Source organism: Saimiri boliviensis, chromosome 2 (genome assembly GCF_048565385.1).
Source record: "Saimiri boliviensis isolate mSaiBol1 chromosome 2, mSaiBol1.pri, whole genome shotgun sequence".
Classification (NCBI taxonomy): domain Eukaryota; kingdom Metazoa; phylum Chordata; class Mammalia; order Primates; family Cebidae; genus Saimiri; species Saimiri boliviensis.
The window spans coordinates 169,397,684-169,421,610 of NC_133450.1; the positions used below are offsets into that span (position 1 = coordinate 169,397,684).

The 23,927-nt window shown below is 45.8% G+C and overlaps 1 protein-coding gene across 2 annotated transcripts in view; it reads left to right on the forward strand.

Moving 5' to 3' along the window:
• Positions 1-23,927, forward strand: part of CCDC171 (coiled-coil domain containing 171) — a 545,371-nt gene that overhangs the window by 480,427 nt on the left and 41,017 nt on the right. For both annotated transcript variants that reach the window (XM_074394866.1, XM_074394867.1), the window contains exon 35: positions 13,203-13,314. The gene's annotated coding sequence lies outside the window, so the exon portion shown is untranslated. The remainder of the gene's footprint in view (positions 1-13,202; positions 13,315-23,927) is intronic.

Here is a 23,927-nt window from a genome sequence, read left to right on the forward strand (position 1 = left end):
TGCGATAGTATAGATGTGTCGTTGATAAGCAGCTGTCCAACATGGCACTCAGATTCACAGCCCTCCTTCACCTGTGTAAGGCCTGAGATGAGTTCTCAATGGAATGTTAGCCAAAGGGACGATGATTACCTCTGGGCCATCCGTAAAGGAAAAGGCGTTCCTTCTCCATCCTTTCATTCCTTGTTCATGGCTAAATGCTGATGCCTGAGTTGCTTAGTAAGCTTTATTTGGGGAGAGAAGAGCTGCCATCCTAGTCTCTAAATGACCTGGTGGAGCAAACTTACCCCAGAAGCATCCTGCTGACATAGAACTGCCTCGGACACCATGGGAGTGAGAAGCTGTGTCAATGGATGTGGGTATTATGCATGCTGGATGCATATGTTATAGAGATTCGGTGGCTTAATAGAGGTAACTTGCAGGAGAAGAGCCAGGCAGTAGCTAGAGGGCTTTCCCGATTGAAGAAACAATGGAAACAAAGACTCAGAGGCAAGAAGATGCAGAGTCTATTCAATCTCTTACATGGTTGCTGGGGGTACAAAATGGCACAACCACTTTGGAAAAGTTTAACAGTTGCTTACAAATTCAAACATGTACTATCCCATATCCCAGTAATTCCACCCCTAGGTATTTACCTAAAAAAATGAAAACATCCATCTACAGATAGACTTGTGCTGGAAGTGTTCATTGCAGTTTTATGAATGATAGCCAAAACCTGCAAACAGTCCAAGTATCTCCAATGGATGAATGAATATAAACATTGTGCCATGTTCATATCACAGAATACTATTCAGCAATGAAAAAGAATGGATTACTACTGCACGTAGCAAGATATATTAACATCAAAATTATTATGCTTTATGAAAGGAGTCAGACACAAAAGAGTATATGCTCTGCTTCTTTTCTGTAAAGTTCCAGGCAGGCAAAGCAGCCTGTGGCAATGGAAACCAAGATGGTGGTTGCTTACTGGGGAGAACACTGTCTGTGGGGAGACCTAAGATGCTTTCTGAGATATGGAAATATTGAGGGGGTGGTATTTTCATGTATCAAAACTCATAAAATTGTGTATTTGAGATCTATGCATTTCACTGTATGTAAATGTTCCTTTACTGGAAACTAAACAAAAAGTGTGTTCAGGAAAATGAATAGATAATTTTTACTAGAGCATGAGATTCCAGGGTGGGCAATAGGTGAAGGAGGCAGTAGGATGTGAGGCTGGTGTAGAGTTTGGGGCGTTTGATGCTGAAAGGATTGGGAGTCTATTACCTAAACAGTGGGGAACCATCTAAGGCATTTGAGAAGAGGAGAAGCATGCTCCTGTGCAAGATTTTGGAATGTAAATGGTGCCAGTATGAAGGAGGGGAAAAAGGAAGATGACAAATTTTGTTAGGGGCAGGGGTCCCTATATGCGGTGCACGGACTGGAATTTCCTGAACCGTGTATGCAAAGGCCAGTCCAGGGAGACCGAGGAGGATCTGGTGGCTGTGTTTGCCAAAGGTCGAATGATGGAACAAATAGCTTCTTTTATAAAAAGAATATTTTAATCCCTATGACTCTATAGTAGGATCAGGCCATGTGTTATTATTGGAAATGATTTCTATTATTAGTTACTATTACTACTCTTGGACTGCAGAATGCCAAGGCTTGGGAGGAGCTGGGCTGAGCCCAGAGAAAGAAATGGTCTGTGAAGTTTGCATTTTCCAGAGCTCAGCATGCAGGCACTCAGCCATTTTATGTTCATCCACTCACACCTTGGGTTGTGTTCTTCAGTCTGTGTCAGGAGCTCCGCAGCTTCAGACAGTGGTGACGGGGTGGGGGCCACACCCATAGGGACCTGCTTTTCTGGAAAGCAGCGACGGTGGAACCACAGGGCACAGGCTTAGAGGTTGTGTGGCTACTCAGATGCGCTACTCAGTAGCCAGGTGTGTTTCTTAAATATTCTGGGAGAGACCGTGGCAGGAATGCCTCTCTGCCCTCCTGATTTGGCATGTAGATCAACCTCACTGACTTCTTCAGGGTTCAGAAAAGATGGAAGAACTATCAAAGCGGCTCAGAAAACTCTTGTATATTAAGGAAACATCATGGACATTCTCCGAGTGCTGCTCTGGGCTGGCGCTGAACACAGAATCGGGCAGGACGGACGGGCCTCCCTCGCCTCTTCTGTTTCATTTGCATCAGCCAGCAACATTTCCACGTCGGGTATTTTCCAAGACGGTCCTGAGTCTCTGTATTTTTTTCCTTTTCAGCAAACATGATTCATTAAATGTCAGACCAAATATGACCTTATTTTAGTACGTTTGTCAGACTTTTAAAAAAAATACCTAGAGATTGGAATCCTTTGTCAGTTTCTGAAGTAGGGTCTCATGAGTAGCGGTGATTGTAGTGGTATGTACATAACAGGTGGTCAATAAGTGCTTAAAAGACGCCTAACCTGAGCCACATGGGACCTTCTGGAAGTTAAAGCCAGGCAGCTGCTTCCTAGGGTCTTGTCATCCTGGCTGTGACAACCCTAGGAGCTCCCCTCCAACCTGGTCTGTGGGTGTTATATAATTTCATGGTGATAAGTTCCTACTGAATTGTTGCAATGTTTGCAATCCCACGGTGCCGGGGTCTCTCAGTGGCTGTAGGGGGCCCTCATTTAGTCCACCAGCTGTCCTGAAAGTGCAATACTCATCAGGTTAAGAGTTCTTTAGGGGATCCTTGCCCTGCCCTGAACAGCAGTGGCTTGGACATGATGAATCAATCTTCTTGGAAGCTGCAGATGGTCAGACTTCTTTCCAGACTTCCCTGGAGGTGGAGCTGATTACCAAAGATAACTGGCTTTCTCTGGCAGGGAGACCTGTTTCCCACTATGGGCAAATCTGTGGGCCTCAGAACTCTTGCACACAGGGGCTTTTGTCATGAAGAGGCAGCAAAGCAGAGTAAAAAAACTTTTGAGGCAGGCAGGCCTAGGTTTGAATCCTGACTCTGCCATTTACTAGCAACGGCACCTAATCCATTAACCTCCAAGCCTCAGTTTCCTCATAAATAAATGGAGATGATAATGATAACCACTTGGATTCGTCAGGATAAGTCATGCTAGGTACCATAGCCAGCAAATTTAAATTTCATATTCTTGCCATGAGAAAAGATTGTTTCTCATCCTTGCAAAGTCTAATGTGAATGCTTTGGATCAGCAGCTCTCTTGGTGGCTCCTCTAAGGGAAATAATTCTGAGCTAGGATGCCTTCCATTGTGTGTAACTCCCACCTTCCAGTGGCTGGGAGTCCATGTTTCCAGCCCTGGAAGAGGCAAGAGAAATGTGGGCATGGGTGGAGAGAGAGAAAGAAAACAAGCGTTCTTGAAAAGATGGTCAAGAACAAAAGCTGTCAGGACCTCTGCTCACAAGACATGCTGGAACACAAGAGACTAATGAAGAATTGTCTCCTAACTCTTGGTAGTTGAAATTGGCCATGGTGGGAATATTTACGCCACAGAAATTGGCAAGTGCTACAATCGGTGGAGAGCTGGTTGTTAAGCGTTTCCAAGAATGTCATCGGTCCCCTCCAGCTCTGCGTTGTATGGGCATCTCTGGAGCTGAGCTCTCTCCTCAAACCCCTTGTGTCAAATGAGGTTTGAGAAGGAGGTGATTCTGTTTCCAAGCTCTTTCGTAGAAGTAGTCCCTATGGAAATTGTCATAGAACAGTGTCCTTCACCAGGATGCAAATTCAGTTCTGCCAGCCTCTAGAGGCTGGGTATTTTTCACTAAATCATGCTTTGTTTCAGCGACAAAGTCCGGAGCTCTGCCCATATCATGGAGACATGACGTTCCACATTCTCAACATGGAAAGCAACATTTGCAAGGTCAGAGGCTCTCTCCACTTGCTCTCCTTAATCCTGCCTCACAAGTCTTTGTCCACTTTTGACCTTTTCTCATGCTGCTAGAATGGAGAGATTTTGTGGAGCTGAGAAGGCGCGACTAACAAGGGATGCCCCCTTCCAACAGCCCCAGTACAGAAAAGTTGTCTTCTAAAAATGATTCTTAATCATGCACAGCATGCGCTCAGGCACATGCCCTGTTTCCTAATATTAACATATCCTACTTTTGCCATTTTCTTTTCTGAGACCCCTGGGAACCATTAACAGGGTTTTCCTGCTACCCAGGATTTGCAGGAGACTGCAGATGGGCCCAGAGCTGCCTAAGTGACGTCTGGAAGCATGTGATAGAATTTGCTACTGGAACTCCTGCTTTTCTTACCTGTGACGAACATTCGTCATCATTTCCCAAAATAGCACAGACAGAACAAAGACTTCTCTGGGTCTCTGGGCTAGCCTTGGCCCGGGTCTGTTTGCACTGGAGGACTGGGCTGGGCAGAGGGGATGAGGTTTAGCTTCATTCACCATTGCACTGGAGGAAAGGTGGGGTTCAGCGCATTTTTGGTTGTTTTTACAAACTCAGCGGGACCACTTCAGCCCCACCCCCATCCAATTTTTAATCAGACCTTTCCCCGACTCTGGAACACAGCCACACACAGCCACAAGCTCCAGGCAGCAGTAGATGAATGGCAAAAACCTGAAATGATGTCAACTGCTTGCGCCAAAGCCAAGGAAAATATGCGGGGGCCCTTGGTGGCTTCATCCCGGTGCTTGCTGCAATGCAGCTGCGAGTCATAAGTTTTCCTTCTCAACAGACAGAGCGCCGTACATCTGAACTGGATCCTGAACCTAGCATACCCTTTCCGACCTCTTGCAGCCTCCCCCTGCTGCCTAGCCTCCTTGAAGAACTCAAGTTCTTTAAGATAAAGTCAGAGAGGAGCGTGGGGAAGAATGTGGGGTGGCTAGAACTGGTGGTATGTTGGAAGTGTTTGGGGGAAGAGCTAAAAATCCACAAGGTGTGGCAGTAGGGATGGGGAAGAAATATGACCAGGCAGGGGAGGGGGCAGGAGGATAGAAGATGCAATTCCATCACCACAGTGACTCCAAGAGTTGAGATGGCTGTTTCGGCAACTCAGGACCTTAAGCCAACTCTCTCCTGATTTGTAGAGCTTTGTGCATTTTGTTTTGTGTTTTGAAGAGGCAGAGGCTTGAGTTGCCTAAAATCATTATTCCAGTCTTCCAATTGATTCTAACCATGTAGAATCAAGCCAGAGGGTTTCTGAAAGCTTCTACCCATGGAGACACAGGACAGAGCTGGAGGGCCTCTGAGGACCCAGAGCACCCTTCAGGCCACTTGATGGTGGAAGCATCTCCATGGTCAGTAATTCTCCTTTTGAATCAGAATCACAAAGATGCAGCCCTAGGGGAATAGTGTAAGTACCCAAGCAGTGCATTTTATGGATCAAATGACAAGTCTGCGGAAGCTGTATTATTTTTCAGAGTCCAGCAAGGCCTTGGAGCCTGGGAGAGGGAACGGTTAAGCCTAACTCCCTGCCCACCTCCTGCTCCTCTCCTCCTCCTCCTCCTCCTCCTCCTCCTCCTCCTCCTCCTCCTCCTGCTCCTCCTCCTCCTAGCTGTCTCTTTCTCCCTTGACCCTCTCTAAATTGCTCCAGCCAAGTGAAGTTTAGAGAAAGTAGGGTGTGACAGCATGATGGGATGCAGGGCCGCTCCTCCTCCACACTGACTGCTGGGGCTGGGCTGTGCACACCCGGCTGTCTCCGGGAACGCTGCCTCTCCCCCTCTCACTCCAGCCCAGCCATCGCTGATCCACGGCTTTCATTTTATGATTGTTTTTATACAGCAAGCATTTTGGGGGACAAAAAGAACTCCCCCATGGCTGCCAGCCGTACCGCCTTGCGATTGCGGTAGCAAAGTAGGACTGTGAATGCTGAGTGCTATGGAGTCCCCCTGGGGACCTACATGCCCCAAGACAGTGGACCTGGTGACTCATGTCCTGGCATCCCCTATTCTGAGTCACTTGCCCCTGTGAGAAGGAGATGGGGCTTTAGATCTCCCCAGGAAGATATAAAGATGAGCACAAAGTCAAGAGACCCAGTCCACATTTGAACCTGGAACACCCATTCTCTGACACCAAGAATAAAATTAAAATAGCTTTCCAGGAGCACAGTGAGCGCTCCCAGACTTCAGCTGTCATCATGATTATTAATGTATCACACTGTCTTGGTGCTCTGCATTTGTTTTCTCGAATCCTTATACTAACCAAGCAAGAACGGTAGTTTTATCTTATCTGAAAGATTTGTCTCAGAGAAGTTAAGGAGTTTGCCCAAGGTCACAGAGCTGGGCAGTGTTTGAGGCTGCCTGACTCGAAGTCTAAGCTCTTTGCAGGAGAATACACAGCCTCCTAACACATTTTCTCTGTCTTCTTTCTGTGGGAAGAAAGCAGACACTCTCACCTGCAGTAAGCCCTCAACCCCAGCATTCTCTTCTCCATGACATGGGCTTCGTGTGTGTGTGTAGGTGTGTGTGTATGAGCTGTTATTGCTCCCAGGACTCAAATCTTCCACGCCTGAAATGTGGAGCCAGGTCTCTAAGGTAGAACCCATGACATTGTCTGGTGGGAGCTAGACAATGTCATGGGTTCTACCTTCGAGACCTTCCCAAAGAGCCACAGTAGAACCAAGGGGTGATTGCAGGCATGCATGAATGAATGAACAGACAGATGAGCTAGGAGCTCTAGTTAGTCTATTCTAGTCTCCTTTCTCCTTTCCGCAGGCTACCTACATAGCCCTGTCTTATACTTTCTAATTGAACAAAAATCGGATCAACCTATGAACAGCCCTCAGATACTGTATGCGGGGTCATTGCCAAGGTCAAGGCCAGTCCCATGGCCTATTCTAGGTCTTCTGTGGGGGACACTGGGCTGGAGACAGGAGGCCCACATTTGATTGCCAGTTTTAACCCCAGTAAACTGTGTGAACTTTGTTAGATCTCTTTCCTTCCTTGGGAATTGGCCACTGACTCTGTCAAAGGAGGGTGGTCCTGGTAAAAGGACTATTGTTAAAAAAAAAAAAAAAAGAAAAGAAAAGAAAGAAAGATAAGTGTTGGCATGGAGCCTCCTTGGAAAACTACAAGTAGAACTATTCTGTGATCCAGGAATCGCCCTGCTTGGTACGTAGCCGAAGGCTGTGAAATCAGTATGTCAAAGAGAAGTCTGCGCTCCCGTGTTCACCGCAGCGCTGTTCACAGCAGCCAAGACATGGAAGCGACCTGAGTGCCCATCAACAGAGGAGTGAATAAAGACAACGTAACATATGTAACGGAGTACTATCCAGCCTTAAAAAAGACATTCTGTCATGTATGACAACATACATGGACCTAGAGGACGTTATGTTATGTGGAATAAGCCAGACACAGAAAAACAAATGTCGCATTATCTCAGTTATACATGGAACCTAAAACATCCAGACTCACAGAAGGCGAGAGTAGAATTGTGGTGAGCAGAGGCTGAGGGGAGGGGGCCCTGGGGAGGTGTTAGTCAAAGGGTGCCACATTTCAGTCAGACAGGAAGAAGAAATTCACGAGATCTAAGGTACATCCTGGTGGCTACAGTTTATAACAATATATCGTATACTTAAGAATTGCTGATGGGGTAGATTTTAAGTGTTCTCACCACCCACAGAAAATGATAAATTTGTGAGGCACGCATATGTTAATTCCCTTGATTGAGCTATTTCACTATTATATACATCAACACATCATGTTGTATGCCATAAATATATATCATTTTTATGTCGATTAAAAAAGCCTCTAAAGAGGGTGTGGCCGAGGTCATCTTCTGGAGCCCATCAAAATATGGTGGTCTGTAAGTGGCCTTTGCAGGTGTCCATGGGCATTGCACACATGGCCTTCAGTGCAGGAGCCACAGTCACTGAGAGCCACTGACGCTACAGAGGCTGTCGTTGAATTATCAAGTGTCTGTCACTCAGACCTTAAATCTTCGAGCTCATGGCAGGGTGACTTCCCGTCCTGCAGGCAGCCCTGTCCTCAGAGCCATAATCAGAGAGGGAGGGAAGAGGAATGGAGGTTCAGAATGAGGAACCCCCAGTGCTGGAGGTGAACTACAGGACAGGTGAAGGCAAGGAGAGCCAGGGCAGGGAGGGAGGGAGGAGGAAAATGCAGCTTTCCTGGGCTGGGGACCTACCAAGGACAACAGGCTTTGTAGTGACGCAGGGTCCTCCTCTCTCCTACTCCCTGACTCCTGTGGTAGTGACCCCAGGGAGGAAGAAGCGATGAGTAGGAGCTGGAATCTCTGTCCTCTGTCAGTAGCTCCATCCTGAGCTGATGATATCAATGATTTGGTGATGGTAAGAGAGTCAAAGAGCCTCCCGAGGTAAGACACGGCTTATCAAAAAGCCTCGCTGGGAGTGTGGGTCAGAGAAGGAAACAGGGTCTGAAAGAGGAAAGGCCAGGGGAAAACATCTGCAGGCCAGCCTGTGGCAGTGGGGGAAGGGGGAAGCCGGCATCCACCCACCAGCACAGAAACCGCAAATCATCTCCCTCGGGAGGACCCAGGAGCTACCAGGATGGCAGGGGAGAGGCCTAGATGGCTGGGGCCTGCACGTCAGCCTTGTGCCCCCGAAACAGTAGGTTTCAGGCAGGCTCCACGCCCAGAGCTGCTCCTACCTAAACTGCATGCTGCAGGGTGATGGGTAGGCCTCCTGTCCTTGCTGATCCCCAGCCCCCTAATAACATTCCTGCAGGCAGCTGAAATTTCATCCAGGTATGGGAGGCTTTATTTTTTAGGGAATTATTCATCCTTTTATTGAGCACATACTGTGCCAGGAATTGCACTCAGTATTTTGTATATACTGTATTAGTTCTCCAGAGAAACAGGAGCAAAAGGGTGTGTATTCATATATATTATAAATGATAGAGAGAGAGATAGGGAGAGAAAGAGACATTTATTTTAAGGAATTGGCTCACACAATTGTGGCGACTGGCAAGCTCAAAATCTGCAGGGCAGGCGAGGGGGCTGGAGACACGGGGAAGAGTGGATGTTGCAGTCTTGAGTCTGGAGGCAGAATTCCTTCCTCTTCAGGGGACCTGTGTTTGCTCTTAAGGCCTTCGACTGATTGGATGAGGCCCACCCACACCATGGAGGGAACTCTGCTTTTCTGGAAGTCCATTGATTTAAAAATCCATCACGACTCAAAGAGACCTCCACAGTGACACGTCGGCTGGTGTTGGACCAAACAACTCAGTGCCGTAACCCGGCCAGGTTGATGCATAAAATTGCCAGTGCGCATACTTCACCTCTTTTGATTCTCACAGCAGCTGCATGAAGCAGGCACGACTATAATCCCCATTCCAGGCGAGAACTGAGACTAAAGAGGGCTGACAAGTTGCCAAAAATAACACAGCGAGTAGGTGGCAGAGCCAGGACTGAGATTGAGGGGTGTGTAATGCTGAAGACCACCCTCAGCCAACGCACCACACACCTTCCTTGGCTTTCCTCCCAGAGATCCTATTTGAAAGCACATACACTTGGGAAGAATTGCACACTAAATCAGTCGTGAATTTCTCGCCCGTTCTGTCTTTCTAATATTTTGAGAGTATCTTTGATGAGTCAGAAGTGCGTTAGTGAATCAGTCTGGCCGATCATCTTTTGCCCCCTGGGTCAGCCGTTTTCAATGCTTCTCATCCGGAATGCCCTCATCTCACTGGCATGAACGGGCAAGCCTGGCATGTGGGGCGATGCCCAGCCTGCTTGTGGTTTCTCTGCTTTTTCGTACCACCCTCCAGAAGCACTTTCCTCTCCGAGACCCTGCCCACAAGTTCATTTACTCAGGAATCCCCAACAGGCTTCAAATTGGATTTGGGGTTTCTACTGTCCCAAACCAATCATGGTGGTTGTCTGAGACGTGGGGTTCCCAGGAACTGGAAGCCAGGGTGCCCAACGGCCTCCAGAAGACCAGGCCATCATCCTCCTCCTTTCACTGTCAGAGATCGCTACACCGCTTGGGTACTACTCAGCTGCCTGCGCTTGGAAACATGGGCATCATTCTAACGCCAAGTCAAAGGTAAGGAGAGAAAAGGAAGAGAAGTTTCAATTTCCGTGAAGAACCTTGAGGAATGAATTGCTCAAATTGAAAAGCAAAACTTTTTTCCAGCTTCAGGCTCCCTGGAGAAGGGAGAAAAACCCCAAAAAAGTGAGGTGAGAGAGAGCTTCTCGACTCTTGCCTCAACTCTTATCTGCCCATGGCCCCTCACGGCTCCGTTTCTCCCATTGGTCTCTAGGCCTCTCCCCTCTCTGCTTCCACCTCCTGGATGGAGCTGGATGAAAAAGATCAACAAAGCGACCTCCCCGATTCCTATCAGCTGATGTTCTCTGACCGTAGCAAACAAGACAAATGGTTCCAGCCGCTACAATTCATGACCCTGCCAGGACGCAGACCCAAAGTCAAGCACGCCCCAACGCCGAGACCCCCACGCTGTTTCTCTTGCAGAAGAAATCTGTCTCGTGAGTTCCCTTGCCTCTGTGTGAGAGGGAAGAGGAAGAGAGAAGCCAGCCCGCTTGCACACAAAGCCTCGCATGCTGAAGGCCTGGTGTTCGCTGTTTTGCTGGGTCCCCCCCTGTTCAGGCAGCAGCCCCCAGGCCTTCCGCAGCATTTGCTCCCGGGTTGTGCCACAGCCTGGCTACAGGAAGAGGAAAAAGGCAGACAGATGTTGCTTCTCAGCTTTCAGAGTTTTAGGAGCCACTGGCTCCACAAGATTCCAATACCACAGGTGTTTCTCTACTGGAGCCAAGATGGTCAAGTTACAAGGAGAGACAGAACCTCATTATGCTCCGAGACGTGAGATCAGAGGTGGGGCTGTGTGGGCTTCTTGAAGTTCCTACTTAGGTCTGAATGAGTCAATTGGCCGGGCTTGTCCTCTGCATAAAAACATGGGTTTCATTTCTATTTTCTTTATCAGAGAACTGATTCAACAGCGCTTTATTCCAGTAATGATGTCTCTAAGAGGCTCCTTCGATCACAAGATCCACGCTCCAGGGACCATCAGTTAGGGGGTAAGCCAGACATAAAATAGTCAGAGGTGCCCCGTGGTGGCCAGCTGCCTCTTCCCGCCACGAGTCAAGCTCAGCAGGAAAGAAGGACGTTTTGCTGAGGAAAGACCCACTGCAGACATTAGTGACAGGTGCTCTCTGCGCTGGTGTCAGAGGAAAACATGAAGGAAAGAGAAAAGTGCCCTTCGAAACAACCAAATTCTAAAGAAAATGGTATAAGAATAGGAAGGTTGATACATGAGCCAAATGTTCCAGCCCACAAACACATGGGTTGTACTGGAGGATGGCAGGAAACTTCTATTTCCACTGGTACTGGGGAAAGAAGGCTCTATCTTATGGATATCAATTACATATTTTAAGGCCTCTCCCTCCCTTCCTCACTTGCTTCCTTCCTTCTGCTTTTCTGCCTTCATGAAAATAGAACTATATCTACAGTGAAGTGTGGAATAGTAAGTGCAATTGCTTAGTGTGGGTCTTAAAATTCGTGCTTGAATCTCCATGTTACAGGACTAGCTCACTGATCTTGGAATATGTTGGTTTGGATTCTCTTTGTGTGTGAGTCTAAGAAGCAGAACTTAAAGCTAAATTGAGCATGGATAAATTATCTAGTCCAATCCCCTTACCTTTCAAAAGGGGGGAAGTCAAGACCAGAGAAGTTAAGATTCTTAAAAATCATCACACAGGCAAGAGGAGTCCTAATGTCTGAGTTTGGAAAAGTGATACCAGTTGCAACTGCAGATTTGGCGGGGAGAGGAAGCTCTCTTTTTCCTAGTGGAGGATGAAAGCCTTTCAGAGTCCTCCACTAGCCCCATGACCTCACATCCTTTTGTGAGTGACTTCCCTTTCTCTCTCTCTGTCTTTTTCACTTCAGCCTCATGCTTTAAAGATCTGGAGGTCTTTTGTGTTTTGCAAAAGGCTGCAAGGGCATGCCTGTGTTGGACAACCTATCTTGTGAGGTGTTTTTGTTTTTGATGTTTTTAGAGACAGGGTCTTGCTCTGTTATCCAGGCTGGAGTGCAGTGGCGTGATCATGGCTCACTGCAGCCTTAAACCCCAGGGCTTAAGCGATCCTCCCACCTCAGCCTCCTAAGTAGCTGGGACTACAGGTGTGCACCAGCATGCCTGGCTAATATTTCTACTTTCATTTTTTGTAGAGGGGGAGGCCTGCTATGTTGCCCAGGCTAATCCTGGGCTCAATTGATCCACCTACCTTGGCCTCCCAAAGCACTGAGATTACAGGCATGAGCCACTGTGCCCAGCCTCTTGTGAGGTTCTTAATGGTGAAAGAAAAACTTTAATTGGGAGGGCCCATTTGATCCTCCCTTTGAAAACGTTTGAGGAGGGGATTTTAACAACCACACACAAAGAGCACCAACACAAGAAACAAAAATCAGCTGGGTAATCACAGTACCACGTTTTAACTTTATTTTGTGGAAAGAGACATTGAAGAGGAAAAGGAAAGACCATCCTGAAGTGCTGACACCAGGCACACAGATTCTTCGTGCAGTAAGCAGACCCTGTGTGCTTGAAAGAAGGAGCGCATGGTGATTGTGAGGTTCTACATTGAACTCAGTGCCACCTGTCACAGAGAGCAGAACCCACTATATTCAGTTGGTGCCCCCAGAGAAAGCATTTGGACTGGCCATAGCCAGAGGGTAGTCACCCGTCTCAGCATCAGAGCTTGAGTTCTAGCAAGTCTCACCAACACAGGCAGGAATGTTCTGGGGCCTTAAGTGAACTTGAGAGTCAGTCTAGGCCACAAGGGCTGCAATTCCTAGTCAAGTCCTAGTGCCAAGCTGGGCTCAGGTCCAGTAGGCTGCAGGGGGAGGGGGCATCAGCAACCTGCTGAGACACCAGCCTCCATGGCTTAGGGAGTGCTTGTGCAACCCCTCCCCAACCCCTAGCAGTGGTCCTGCTGCACGGAGAAATCTGCGAGTCTGGGAAGGGGAGAGTGCAGTGGATGTGGGACTTTGCATTGAACTCAGTGCTGCCCTGTTACAGTGGAGACCTGTCAGGATTCATCACCTGCTGACTAAAGACTCCCTGCACCCTGAATAACCAACAATGATACCGAGGTAATATGCCATGGGCTTTGGGCTCTGAGATACACGTCTTCAGGTGTGACCCAGTACATTCCCAGCTGTGGAGGCTGTGGTGAAAGACTCCTTCTTTTTGAGAAAATCAGGGGGAAAGGTGAAGGGAACTCTCCCATGTTTGATTTTTGAACTGGATTCCTGCCTTTGTGTGACCACTTTTTTCTCTCAGAATCTCATCATGGGAACAATGCAATAAAACCAAGGAACCAGGACACCAAAGATGGTTACACGTGGATTTGAGAACACAAGGGAAAATTCCTGGGCTCCCTGAAGAAGGTAAGGTAAGAGTAGAATTTTTACTACCCTCTTAGCCTCTCCACCCTCAATGCTATATCTAATACTTTCAACTCGGAAAAAATAAGAACATTTATAGCATCTCCAGTTTTGAGCATTAATAAAAAGTGAGCTTTCTGATCTCTTGGCTCCTTACCAGTTTGAGTTGGCACCGAGACCTTATTTAAAAAATTTTTTTGTGGGCACATTGTGGGTGTGTATATTTATGGGGCACATGAGATACATTGATACAGACATCCAGTAAGAAACAATAACGTCATGAAAAATGGGGTATCCATCCCCCCAAATATTTATTCTCTGTTTTACAAAAAATCCAGTTATACTCTTTTAGTTATTTTTAAATATACAATTGAATTATTACCCACTGTAACCACCCTGTTGTGCTATCAAATACTAGGTCTTATTTATTCTTTTTATCTAATTTTGTATCCATTAGTCATCTCCACTTTCCTCTTACTCCCAAACCCCCTACCACCACTACCCTTCCCAGCCTCTCATAACTGTCCTTCTATTCTCTATCTCCATGAGTTCAATTATTTTAATTTTTAGCACCCACAAATAAGTGAGAACATGCAAAGTTTGTCTTTCTGTGTCTGGATTATTTCATGCAACATAATGACTTTCAGTTCTATCTATATTGTTGCAAATGACAGCATCTTATTCTTTTTTATGGCTGTATACTACTCCATTATGTTTATATATCATATTTTCTTTAGCCAATTATCTGTTGATTGACATTTAGGTTGCTTCCAAATCTTGGCTATTGTGAACAGTGCTTCAACAGACATGGGAGTACAGATATCTGTTTGATACATTGATTTCCTTTCTTACGAGTATGTACTCAGCAGTGAGATTGCTGGATTGTATGGTAGCTCTGTCTTTAGTTTTCTGAGGAACCGTCAAACTGTTTCTCAGAAACAGTGCTTGTACTAATTTGCATTCCCACCAGCAGTGTACAAAGGTTACCCTTTCTCCACATTCTTTCCAAATTTTGGGGATATTTAAACCATATTTTTCTTGCTCAAAAATGTTCCAGTGACTCTCTTTTACTCTCAGAACAAAATTCAAATTCCCCACCATGACATACAAAGCCCTGCATAATGTAGCTCCTACCTACCCTCACGGCTCCACTTCCTGCCGTTCCTTGTCTTTCATTTTCTTCCAGTCACACTGGCATCTTTGTTTCTCTAATACACAAAATAGTCCCTGCCTCAGGGTCTTTGCACTTGCTGTTTCATCTTCTCCAGTGCCTTCTGCACAAATAGCTCTATATCTAACTCTTGATTTATTCACATTTCTGCTCAAAGAGGCTCCCTTCACCCCACTATTCACCCCATCCATCATTATCTATTCTCTCTACTTGCTTTACTTTTCTTTGTAACACTAATCTATTTATCTGCTGTTTATTTTTGTTTCCTTCCTTCAAATATAGATATCATAAGACTAGAAATTTTGTCTGTGCCCCTAGAGTACTGCTTAGCACCTGGTAAGCACTCATTAAATATTTATAGAAGAAACGAATGAATGACTTCATAGTTACCGTTCATATATCTTTATCTCTCTATGTATATTTTCCAAGTATACACCTACCCAGACACACACTTCTCCTACACACAAATACACACATATCACATGTCATACTAAGCACAAAACATTTGTCCATGAGGTCAGATTCATAAAATTCAAATTTATTAGGCATTAACTGAATATGCTGTAAGTGTAAAGCTCCCTACCAGGTGCAGGGGCAAGAGGAAAGACCTAGACAAAGAAATAAGAATGGTTTGCACTCTCCAGCAAAGCCCTCTTTCCACTGAATCTTCACTAAATCTATTTTGCTGACTGTAATTGTAGCAAAAAATTTACATCAGAAATTATTTATTTACACTCACATATGTCCTGAAACTTCACTTTGTTTTTAAGCATGTTACTTTTATTTTTTTTCCTTTTTTATGTCATTGTGTCCTTGGGATTATAATTACCCTTTTACCCTGAGTTGCAATTTTGGAATTCAGGATGAGGAATACTCCCAGTACCGAGATCACACAATTAATTCTTCAAAATAAGATTTAAAAACTCTGCATTCTGGATGGAAGACCCTGTCTGGTGATTAGTTGCCTGGAAGAGCTTGTTACAAGCCAAATAGAAGGAGCTGTCATCCTGCTGATGGTTTCCAGGGACGAAGGCTCCAGGACCTGCAGTAATTTCATTTGTCATCATTGCAAAACCAGATAGTCACGTGATCTGCCAAGGCCTGCAGCGGAGGAGGCTCACTTGCCAACCGTCCTTAGTTATCAGAACACACGGCAGACAAGGCAACTGCTGGAAATGAGTTATTTCTAGCAGTTATATTATCATTGTCGTGAAAAATGGAGGAGGCATTGAGGTTCGATATACTTGTAAAACTTTCCCAACTCTAGGCAAAAGCTTCTAATGATGAAGATATCTCCAGAAATCATAAACATAACTATCTCCCTTGTCATTGTGAGAACAGGCTCAGAGGAAGCTTTGATCAGACCAAGAGGAGGAGAAAGACATGCGACTCCAGCAGAACCTCCCTACCAGCCCTACCAGTGTGTTAGGTGTCAGCTGGAGGGAGTTCACCTCCAGCAAGACAGCCTGGATCACAGCATCCCAGGAGAATTAAAAACACAGGTGATACTGAGTCAAGTAAGAGTGCCAGTCGAAGGAGGGGAGATCATGACCCGGTGGGCAGTCAGGGCTGCACTCTCGGCCGCCGAGTCTGTCTATCTGTTGATTCATGAAAGTTTCTCAGCCAATACTTTGGGATAAAAGTAGAGGACTCAACTCCCAGGGAAGGAGATTAGCAAGAGCTGAAAAGAGCACAAGGACCTTACCTCAGCCAGGAGAGGCTGTGACGTGGTGGTGACAAACCTCAAAGTTCAGCAACTTAAAACCGTTAAGTTTGTTCTTGCTTGTGCTATATAACCATGGCATCAGCAAAGGACTCGGCTCATCACTGGCACTCAGGGATACAGGCTGATGTTACAGTCACCGTCTCAAACATTGCCAGTCATCCTGCCTGAGAGAAAAGATCTTGCGGTGGGGGACTTGTATCAATCAGTACATGCTCTATCCAAGAAATGACCCACACACAACTCATTGGCCAGGACTAGGTTCCCAGGCTTGACACAAGAGATCCTGGAAGTACAATTTTACCAAGTGAGTACGTGGAAAGGAGAACTGGAAATAGTTGGGAAATACATGAATAAGCAGCCCAACCCCCTCCTGGTTGGTCCTGTGGGATGCTCAGGTCCTAATGAAGAGAACATTGTCCAACTCAGTACCCAGGATCCAGGGGAGTTTGCGAGAGATAATACAAGCCATGAGAAATGACAGAGAAGGAGACATGGCAAAAGCCCAAAATATGAACATCAGCCCACAGAGTGGGGGTGGGAAGCCTGAAGTGGCAGAGAGGCATGATGCCCCTGCCACCTAGGGCAGCCCCTTGGAATGTCATCTAGGTGGTGGATAACTTAATTCCAAACCCGTCCTCTCTCCACGTGGGGACTGAGGCCACAAACACACTCCTTCCTGCAATCCCGAGGGGCTGCACGTCCTCCAGGACCTACAGGAGTTGCCCATCAGAAGATTATAGCTGTGAGAAAATACAGATGGGAAAGTTGGGGAGGAGTGGCGGAGGCTGACACCTGGTGCTTATCTTCCTCTGACTTAGAGAGATGCCTTTATTTTGTTTTCAAGGAATGTCATCGTGAGTCTCAAACACCCACAGGAATAGAGAGAAAGGAGAATTTTTCGAAGCTTTTGAAATTCTCAGATGGGTTCCTAAGGGAGGTAGAGGACTTTTGTTTGCTTAAGGCTCTAAAGCAGAGTTTCACAGTGTAGTTCAAGACCACCTGCGTCTGAATCACAGGGGAGCTTGTCAAACATGCAGCTCCCTGGGCTTCTCCAGACTTGCTGAATCAGGACTTCTGGGGATGGAGCCCAGAAATTTGCATGTTTGACAGGTTTCCCTGGTGCATGTGAAAACTGGAGAACCATTGCCTTAAAAAGGAATAAGACAGCCCTTGGGTGGCACAGGTGGGTCCTCCCTGGAAACAGAAATGGCAGTCCTAGTCCCATGGCCTTAGACTCGAGGGCAGCAGTTTAAAGATTCCCATGGATATCACGAATCAGTCCTGTATTTATTCTGGTTCATAACCTAATTCTGGCGCCAACCTCTACAGTGTTTCAACTTTCCCCAGCATTTGCCGGAGTCTGAACTACCAGTTGCTGCGATGGGAAAGACAGGTGGCTGGGCCTATGAGGCAGGGGATCTGCTCTCCCCAGGAGACAATTACATGCTCAGAAAAGGACAACCATGGCTTGTCCTAAGCAACAGAGGGGAACCCTTGTCAGCATTTTGAAGAGCTGGCGCCATGCTTGAAAGGGGCTGACGGGAGCCACTGATGGGTCTGGCTGAAAAACAATTGCTTATGAGGAGGATCAGTGTCAACTTTGAAGTGAGCCATGCTCGAATTAGCACCGTCGTGGTAACAAGCAGAATGCGCAGGCTGAAATGACATATTTAGTCAGGAAAGAGTCCTGTGTTTAAGGAAGGAGTCTTTCAAAACGAAATAACGCAGGAGACTTGGATGAGAAGCCTCTGGCTCCTTGTTTGTCTGGTTTAAAATTCAGGAAAGTTGACATTTCATTGAGTGGCTCCTTCCCTGGAGTTCCGTGTGTAGCTTCTGTATTTCTGTAGCAGATGGGACCCATCCTTTCTGGATCATTATACGGGTTCCATCATTTATGGTGCCGTGTGTCTTGAAGAGTCATGTAACTTCCATGTGCTCTAGAGTTTCCAAAGGTGGGCTGCCTGGCCCCCTGCTGACTGGGGGGACCCTGAGCAGCTCCGTGGAAGAAGTGAACTAGAGTGGCTGAACCCTGAGAACGCAGGTCCTTTTTCCCCTCCTTAAGGATCATCTCCCTCTAATAATTCGCAGAGTGCTGGTGGTGGTGTGATTCGAGTGAATGGTGGTGCCACCCTCTTTCCAGCCTCCTTTCCCCACACCCGCCTTTGTTTTTTGCTACACCGTGAGCTTCCACTCTCTTAAGTTCTGGCCTGAGCTCTAAAGTCTTGGTCTCCTGATCCCCTCACCTGAGGTTGTCCCTTCTTTTCACAGAGGCTCCCAAGCAAAGCTTATAATGGCCAAATGACGTTCTCAGCCAGGTCCCCTCCTCCTCCTTAGCTCTGAGTAGGTGGTTGGAAATGGGTCAGGAAGCTGGTTATTCTTCCAGTTATCCCTTTGTAAGCCTTTACTTGTTCAACTTCCTCGTGGAGAAAATGTGGGAATAATGCTTCCCTTTAAGAATAATTATTTCTAAAAAGCCTGGCTCAATGCCTGGCAAAAAACAAACAAACAAACAAAAACCATGCCTGCAATACATAGTTCTTGAATTTAATTGGACTGTCATTAATATTACAACGGATACTCTTATGCTATTTCCTTCCTATTTTGAAGCAACATGGATTCAGGCTCCTACATCAGTCACATTACAGATGTCCCAAAAAGCAGGATTTTTCTTTTCTCTCCGTAGCATACAAAACAAACAGCTATACTTGTCTCAATTAAGGAGCAAAACGCTTTTTGCCTCCTTTCTCTTAAAACTATTCTTTACCAGGCTTTGAAACGCACAGTTGGAAGATGTTGACCAGTTTGTAATTGGGAGCTGAAGTCCAGTCCTAGCTCTCTGCACATACCCAGCCAAGTGATTTGACATTCTTCATCCTGGCCTCCCCACCGGTAAAAGTGGGGACAATGTCCATCTTCCTGATGGTCATTTGTCAGCTGTGTTGTACAGAGGAATAGAAAAAGATCTTTCAAACACGTTCAAGTCCTCCAAAGAAAAAGTTGCCATAGTCATCCAAAGCACGAGTCGAGGTCTCAGCTCATTGTTGGAAAATCTTCCAAAAATATTTTTGTGTGGGGGAAAAAGACATCCTGTGTCAATTATCCATTCAGGGTAGCACTTGGAACTCACAAACAGATCGTGAATCACTTCCGGAAGGTTACGGAGTGCGCGCGTTGAGGGTAACTTGCAGCAGAGAAAAAGCTGAACGCAGCTCCTCGCCGCTCGACCATCTGGCGCGCTCCCGCTCCCTCCACCCTTCTGCCGCTCACCTGGCGGAGCGCGGCCCGGGGACGGCAGGGGGCGGCTGTGTGGCTCGGACTCCACGCTGGTGCTGCGGCAGCAAGCGCTGCGAGCCAGCCACGAGACAGGAGAGCCCATTAATTGGCTAATTTTGCTTATAATGTCTGGTCACTGCTTGGCAGGCCCAGCTGTCTCTCGGGTGGGGTTTGCTTCGGCTGGTTTGGAGAACTGGCCTGGCTTGGAATTACTTTTTGAATGACTTAAAATGGCTCCAATCTAGGATCGACTCCCATCTTTGTCTTTCCCTTTGCCCCACACTCTCCGGATCAACCCTTCTGACCCAACTACTTCTGGCAGGCCAGTTGAGAGGGGAACTTCAGTGGGTCTCTCCAAGTTCCTGCTCTTCCCTAACTTCAGACTCTCTCCTTTCAGGTGGGAAAAGATGGCTGGGAACTCTGGGCTAGCCACAGTCCACCTTGGGAATCTGCTTTAATCAAATACGTCACTATCCGAGACACATCTCAGGTTCTAAACTCATCCTGGGTCCCTTGCACTGGGGACATAAACTTCTCAGGCGTTTACTGCAATCCGGATTTCAGCACTTTTCTCCTGAGGGTGTGTGTGTGTGTGTGTGTGTGTGTGTGGTGTGTGCGTTCCTAAGGTATTTTTGGTTCTTTGTGAAAGTTTGCTAGAAATTGCTGATGGAAGATGAGCCCATGGCTGCCCCTCTATTTGATATTTTAGTTTACTGCCAGCTACCCCTGGATGTTTTTCTATTTCTCTAGAATGTTGCTTTGCAGTCTTCTCACAGGCCTTGGAAAACATGCTGTTTTTTTTTTCCCAATACAGCTTCTTTCCAGTACCCCACCCCAAAATTCCTCCCTTTTTAGACCTACAGAGGACCATGTCTCCTACTGTCAACTTCAGAATCTTTAAGAACTTCATAACCTTATATTCTCCTTGTTTTCCCCCAAGAAAATGCTGCTACCAAGTCCTCTTATCTCTTTCTGGGCCTGTGCTGGAAACACCTTTTTATTCCTTAGGGTTTGCCCAGCTCCCTCTTTTATTTGTCAAAGATTTTCTGAAATCCCATTTTCTTCTCAATGACCGTTCTGCCCATTGGAGGGGACTGGTGACTTATCTTAACATCCAATGCTCAGGTGCCTTTTCCTGCTTCCAGCTGTCTCAGCTTCCACATAATGAAGATCCTTTAATTTTCCTATTTGCTCAATGCCTGCAACTTGGCGCGTGTGACTTCTCATCCCCTTGCGTTCGCAGTGTGCAACCTAGGAACGCCACATGTCTTTACCTAGCCTTGTCCGCTCACCGCATGGCTCCAGGTAATTTAGTTTTCCTTCGCAATAATGAGGAGCTCTGGTTTACAAATGGCAAAATGAAGTGCTGATAGATTCCTCAGAACAAATTAGTGGCTTGATTAGACATGGAGATAATCTTTTAGTGCATGAGTTATTTGGTCTCATTCTCTATAGGTTTTCCTTTTTCTTAGATCCGACAAAAGAGGGGAGCCATTCTTTCCATCTAAATTCCACTCCATTTCCCCCAGTACTTGGGGGACATTTTATACATGCTATTGCATGACAATGAAAAACTCGCATTGCAAAGAGCAACCACACTGGAGCCTTTATCTTACTTTTAAATTTCTAACAAGCTCTCAGAATGTGACTTGTTTTTCTTCGGGAAATAATTCAGTTAACAGTCAGTTACGGTTCTTCTCAAGGATAAGATAGAGTCACTGAAATCCAATTCCTTTTGAAGTTTGCCTTTTTAGTGAAAGGGTGACTCTGGGGCTGGGGTGTGTGTGTGTGTGTGTGTGTGTGTGTGTGTGTGTGTGGTGTCTTGGAGTTCTGGAAAAAAGAACAAAACTGTAAGCATCTTGGCGGAAATGTCCATAGCTAAATTCGAAGTTGAGAGCTCTTCCCTGGGCTCAAGTTACACGGGAAACCCAAAACCTGGGCCAAATTCAGCAAAAGGCTGATTTTTAGCTGCGGCCCTTGAGGGCTGGGCAAATTTGATAGTTCATCGGGAGAGGTTTCTTGGGGACCCCAGGTCAGTTTGTGGGAGAGAGTCTGTGTCCAATTAGGACTTGACGTGTAAGGAGAGTTTGCTAATGATCTAACGAACAATTTTGGGTTTCTCTAGAGAGAAGCCACACACACATGCACACACATAGACACAGCCAAACACCTTATCTGGTTTCGCAAGGTTTACATGTGAGGGCCTCTTCCAACTGCGTTTCACTTTGATGTTTTCAGGCTCAGAGAAATGTATTTTATTATTTTTCTTTTTTGAAAAAGGAAATTTTCTGCTGTAAGACATTCAGAAGCCAGAAACAAAGGAGGGAGCGCGCTGCCTCCTCCATGGGATGCATCAGCCCCATTTTTATACCTTTAAGTAGGCCCCTCTGGGATGAACAGTGATGATCACTAGCCGTCACTTCGGAACTCCAACTTTAAAGAAACATTTCTGACACATAAATAATTTGCAAACACTAGGGCCGGAAAAGTCCCGGTGCAGCTTCCCAGTTATTAAGCACAGATCGACACTCAAGCATGCTTTGGTCCCACAGAATCCTTTCACATAAAACAATTAGATCTGCCTATGTATCTTGTCACCAATCAAATCACTGCTTTGTGCTAAAGCAAGATAAATACACGCCTGCATTCCTTGTGCAGGGAAATGGCCTAAGTGAATTATTTTGAAAATCTGATTGTGAGATATGCCTGTTCCCTTTAACAAACAGAAAGGGCAGAGTTGAATGACCATCCTTGTCCTATAAAACCCCAGCTGTAGTGAAATCAGCATCTCATGTTTGCTGCTAGCTAATGGGAGAAAACATTTAGGCAATTGCTACTTCTTTGGAAACACTGTGAAAAGCAACACACACACACAAACAAAAACAGCAGAAGAAAATGTAAAATAGTTTTCAGGTAGCATTTCCAAAAAAAAAAAAAGAAGTCTGAAGAGCCGTATCTTTCTTCCATATGCCTCTCAGCGTCTTTCTCTTTGTTTTGACTGTAACCTTAATTCTCCACATCCAGTATGACAGATAGCGAGAAGACTGCATTCTACCACATGGTTGACATCTTAAAGAAGTTTCACTTACATGGTAGAAGTTTACAGGAGCTTTTTGCTATACTCGAGGGAAGAGAAGGGAAAAAGGAGTGTGTATTTGTGTTTTGTATGTCTACTCATGCAGGATTTTTATTTAAAAACAAAAATTCTGGATGTCTGGAAATAATCGAGACTCCACATAATATATGTCAATAAAGAAAAATGCATAAACAATTCAGATAGCAACGGAAAAACAGATTAATGTAAAATAACATAATTCTGCAACACATTGGCTTCTGCCTTCATTTTAGGTAGTGAAAACACATGTTTGTGTAGCCTGGTTTCCAGGACAGTCCCTTTAAAACGTCTTCAGAAACGTTATCTTATCTCTGGCACACTCCGGCCTTAACACGGAGTCCGATGTCTCTGGGATAATGATTGTGAATGCTCATGAGATCCAGAAAGCAATATGTTAAACATACGGTGTTCAAAACTGTTCATCAGACAGAGACACTGGTATGTGCATATTCTGCGGCGCAGCAGCAGAAAGGACGGAGGGCCTTTATGTTGTCTGATAATGCAGTTCTTTGAAATATTGCTGGCGGACTCTCTTCACATCATGTCACACAGGACGAGAAACGGGACAGGCCCTCTCTGCTTCTCGATTCATCGACCTGCCATACAATACAACAAACCAGCTTTTTCAAGGCCCCCTGAATGAAGGCCTGTGCCTGCAAGGGAAATTTAATTGGATTTCTTTATGGGTTGCAACAATCCAATGAAAAATTATGTAAGAATGGCATGATTCAGTTTCAGCATGCACTTGAATAATAATTTTTTTTATTTATAACAAGAATTCTTTAAAAAAAAAATAAGAAGAAGAATTTTTAAATGAAAACACCCTGCACCAGCACTTTTCAGCTCAACTAGATCAGGCAGCCCAACTTGATACACGGCAGCTTGTGTTGTGTGGATGTTTGTGTCATTGTCCCGGCTTAGAAAATGAATTTAAATGCATAGATTGCAACGCATTCAGAATGGAGTCAGAGGGTTTCAAAAGCACTTGATGTGGCTTTCTGGAAGAATCACGTTGTCTTTAACAATGTCCCCTGCTTTGAACCAAAGTGCATTTGTACATCCTGGAGAGCAGGAAAATGTCCATCACTCCACCCATTCTTCAGAACATCTTTGTGACACATGAATATTAAGTCCTCTGTCACATTTTGACATTTCCAAATTGGTTGTAACAGCATCAAAGATTATTTCTTCTCCTCCTCCTGGAAGTGGGCAAGTGGCTAGTATCTGGCTAAGATCCCTTTTTCTGTTTTTCCTTTGCTAGGACCCTTCCTCTTATTCCCACGGTTCCAGAAAGTCTGGCTACTTGAACAGCATATTAGTTAAAAGGAGCTCATGG